The 4,323-nt window shown below is 39.4% G+C and overlaps 1 pseudogene; it reads right to left on the bottom strand.

The window, feature by feature from the left end:
- Positions 1-3,191, bottom strand: part of LOC106329853 — a 5,421-nt pseudogene extending 2,230 nt beyond the window's left edge.
- Positions 3,192-4,323: the final 1,132 nt, after the last annotated feature.

Below are 4,323 nucleotides of genomic sequence, written 5' to 3'. Positions count from 1 at the left end.
ACACTCTTCAAGAGCACTAAGCCTTTCCTGCATAGTTAGCTTGTACATTACATACCAGTCTGCCAAGGGAATAGAACAGATAAAATCACCCCCAATACCAGTGCTTGATCAGAGAGCAGCGATTTATCAGGATAAAACAGGTAGGCATGAGCTTCTTTATCAGCCCGGCCAACCTTCCACGCAACTGTTGACAACAACCAACCAAGAGAAGATATCTAAGAAGCTCTTTTCCAGGCTAACTGCAATAGCAATGTTTAAGAAATAACTTTGGCACCTGGTACAACTGAACGAACCCAAATTGTTGAACATCCTGGATGATTATGGTAATTTGCATTTTGAATATCAAGTCCGCTTTCAACAATATTAGTGCATATGAGGATTTTGATCTTTCCTTGCGCAAATCTCTCCTTGGTTTCCTCTAGTTGTTTTGAGTATGGCTGTGAATACATCAGCGTAGCAGGATAATCAAAGATACAGCAACATCATTTGTTAGGAGAATTTCCATTAAATGTGATATATGTTATGAATGAGGAGCACCCAAATGTCGAGTACTGCAACAAAAGGCCATAACATACCTTCCCATGTGCCATAGCAATGTCGATATCTGGAAATGCTTCTTCAAGAAAATCCATCACTTCCTCTAGTCCTGATTGATAAGAAAATTGAAAGTGGTAAACCGAAAATGAAAAATGTATGGCCAAAAAGTTTCTGATTCTACTTGTGTCTAAGTTGACCAAGACCAGAGGTAGTCATACTAAGAGATAATATCGATAAAGTCAACCGCTTATGGTGCATTTTACCTTTAATCCGAGGCAAGGCATAGAAAACTTGGCCACCACGATTCAGCTCATTTTTTATTGCTTTGATAACCTTTTCCTTAAGGAATGATGAAAGATGGGTTTTTATTGGAATCCTCTCCAGAGGCGGTGTGGAGATTAAACTAAAACAGGGGGAGGGAGGGAACAAAGGGGGTCGTTAGTCTCATCATATTCAATCAGTTAGCTTATTAATTGAAACACATCCTGTCACCACCTGGCATCCCGGAATCCATTCAAAGCTAAGTAGAATGTCCTTGGTATGGGTGTTGCGGAGAGGGTAAGCACATCCACTGACGTTTTGAAAGATGCAATCCTTTCTTTCTGCTTGACCCCAAATCTCTGTAAAGTAAAAAGAGAGACATAGACTAACCCAAGAATCTTAGAGAGACCATGGGATGACTATATTTTTCAATGAATTAGAACACAACCTACCTACATGTTCCTCATCGACGACAAGAAGGCCTAGATTGTACACAACACGGCTTCCGAGAAGGGAGTGAGTTCCTACAATGATATTGAGATGACCGTGTTTTATCATTTCCAAATACGCCTCCTTCTCTGCTTTGGTCCGCACAATGTCGAACATGTGACTGTGGTCAATTGCCCGTTTTGCTTGGGACAAATTCATAGGCAAAAAAACAGTGGTCTGAATACCTGAAACCGACTTAAAAGACCGACTTTGATTTGGGGATGCAAGGCAAACTGCTCAGAGATGACATCGTAATGTTGCTTGGCCAATACAATAGTGGGTGCTAAAACCATAGCTTGTCTGCCAGCTGAGACCACACAAAAGATGGCACGTAGAGCAACCTCAGTTTTACCAAATCCAACGTCTCCACATATGAATCGGTCCATAGGTGTTTCTCTCTCAGTCAAATCCTTGTCAACATCAAGGAAAGCCTGCAAGGTAGAAGAAGTCAGGTTCAGGGGAAGGAATATGAATTGATGAGAAGTAGTAAAGAGAAAGCAGCAAGACCTGCTTCTGGTCAGGTGTAGCGTTATAAGGAAATTGAGCAGCCATGGTGGGGTTTTTTGGATAGGGAAATCTCTTCTGTCTAAGCCTATGAAGATAGAGCTCCATCAAGTCAACAACCATTTTCTGGATAGCGACTTTGCCTTTGGTCTTTCTTCTTTCCCAAACACTAGTGTCACTCAGCCGACTTAAAGTCCGAGGCCGTTTGGACTCATTAGGACTGAAACAGAAGACAATTATGGGCATCAACATAGAACAAGAGACGAAGACAGGGAGGAAGAGAGAGAACGTTACAGGTTGTATCGGTAGAGGAGACGGGAGGCCTGCTTGAGGGGAAGCTTGGCCATGTCGTCTGCATACGCCAACCTTCTTGTGCACGACATAATCACCGGAAAGGAGAGTGTAAGGGTCAACCTTGTAGCTGAAACCACCGTCTGAACCTCCTTTGAGCCCTCTCTTGTTGTTCCTTCACCATCTGAATGTACTTTTCAGCCTCCTTAGAGTCCATGGCCGGCCTAGCAGTCTCTCTCTCTCTCTCTCTCTCTCTCGTTGAGGATGGAAATTGAATCGCTTTCAGCTAACTCATGCTTCTCTGTCCACCTGGTCGCTGTAGGTTTTGCGGCAGTTGCGGAGAGAGAGAGAGAGAGAGAGAGAGAGAGAGAGGAAACAGCGACTAGTGGAAGAGATGATGAGTTTCGGGGAAAGGAGGAGCGACTTGTAGTCTCTCACTTAGCTGACGTGTGGGTTGATAGCTGTTCCTGTATCATATAATCTTCCCCTCTCAAACAACCTTGTCCACAAGGTTTTTGTGTTTCTGAGAGAATCAGCGTTTGCCTTGTCGCTTTAAGCTCCGGATTCACCATTGCCTAATACGCAAAAGTTAACTCCCACTAATTTTTATTTTAACAACTCCAATGACTAAATGTTTATTACCATAAGATCAAAGGGACGCCTGTTTTGAGCAGAAGTCTCATCTTCCAAAACAATAATCTGAATCATCACCACGAAAACCCGGTTTAATAATGAGGCTTGCTTGCTCTTAAGGGGACACCAATCTGAGGAGCAGCAAGGCCAAGGCCAACTCCAGGAGCTAATCTCATTACTTTAACCATATCATCAATTATCTTCTGAATACGCTCCGACCGGATTTCTTTTGGGAGCAGAACTGGATCTCCAGCTGCCACAATATCTGGTAACCAGCTTTTGTCTTTAAAGAGGAAGAAGAAGAGCAATGATAAGAGATTATGGTTCAATAAGAATGAGGAGTCGGGTCTTGAAACAGGGAATTGATTGAGCTACATGCCACGCCGGCGGAAGCTGGGAGTAGATGAAGTGAGAATCTGAAAAGGGGTTGCCGTCGTCTCGCTCTGAGCCTATTCTAATGTCTGCGGCTCTTTCACCAAGAAATTTAATAAAACAAACTGATTTTAATGTGCAGACTGATACTATTGCAAAACAGGCCATGTGGGCTTTTAACAATGTTTGAATTATTCTAAATGAAATTTCAGTTTGAACAAAAAAAAGAAGACTTGTTCGTGTTTGTTGTAAATGTGCTAATCAACGCAGGTTAAGCAAGAGTTCGGTAGACATCTTTTTTGTTTTTGTTAATAAGTTTTCGGTAAATTTGACGTACTCATTGATAACTTACATTAAGTATCCTCCAAGGCAAGCAAGCATGTTGAAAGTCGTCTATGTAAGATACATCCAGAAAACATGATATAAATTTGTCATAAATATGCTTTCGTCTTAACATCCTAGCATGGTTCACCGTAAATATATTGAGCAGGTATGACATCAGTTGTGCTTTTTAGTCATCGCTTTCTTGCATGTGATTGATTTGTCTAAATTTGTCACAAATATGCCAAAATATCTCATATATCTGCCTGAATTTGTTATTGGTGAGAAAAATGAAAATTTTGTAAAGAAACGATGTTTTTTGGGTAATTTTCAGATGGCGGCTTTGTAACTAATAACTATTGACAACTAATAATAATTTTACTTAATTTTAAAAAATAAAAAAAAGTGTTGTTAGGAAAAAATAGTGATAAACAAGTCATCGCAAATTTCAAAAGATAAAAAAGAAGTCATGGCAAATATTATGAATAGAGTGAGGTGCATGTACCATAGTTTAGGTTGCATGACTAAATCTAATCAGAATTTCATTTGTGCTAATTTTAGTATGAAAACAAAAATCATGGTATTTTATAGAATTGTCTTTGAATTAATTATTGGTTAGACAAATACAAATGTTGTAATTAAGATTGCCTTCATTGGTTATATTAGTGGATGTTTTTAATATTTTTTAATATAAGTTAAAATACTTTTTGAAGATAGAGAAGAAAATAGTGTTTTGGGGAACACACTGAAAACATCTCTTATGACCTTTTCTATCGTGCATGTCAGTTTTCTATTGGTTTTAATTTTATTATAATTTATCATTTAAAAATTTTAATCTAACTAAAGACATTTCATCTTTATCACCAATAGAAATGTTCTAAAGGTTGGTCTGTGTAGTTTTGGAATGGGGAATTT

This window comes from Brassica oleracea, chromosome C3 (assembly GCF_000695525.1).
Source record: "Brassica oleracea var. oleracea cultivar TO1000 chromosome C3, BOL, whole genome shotgun sequence".
NCBI lineage: Eukaryota > Viridiplantae > Streptophyta > Magnoliopsida > Brassicales > Brassicaceae > Brassica > Brassica oleracea.
Note: the sequence above shows the minus strand (reverse complement) of the source record. Positions and strands in the feature narration are given on the sequence as shown.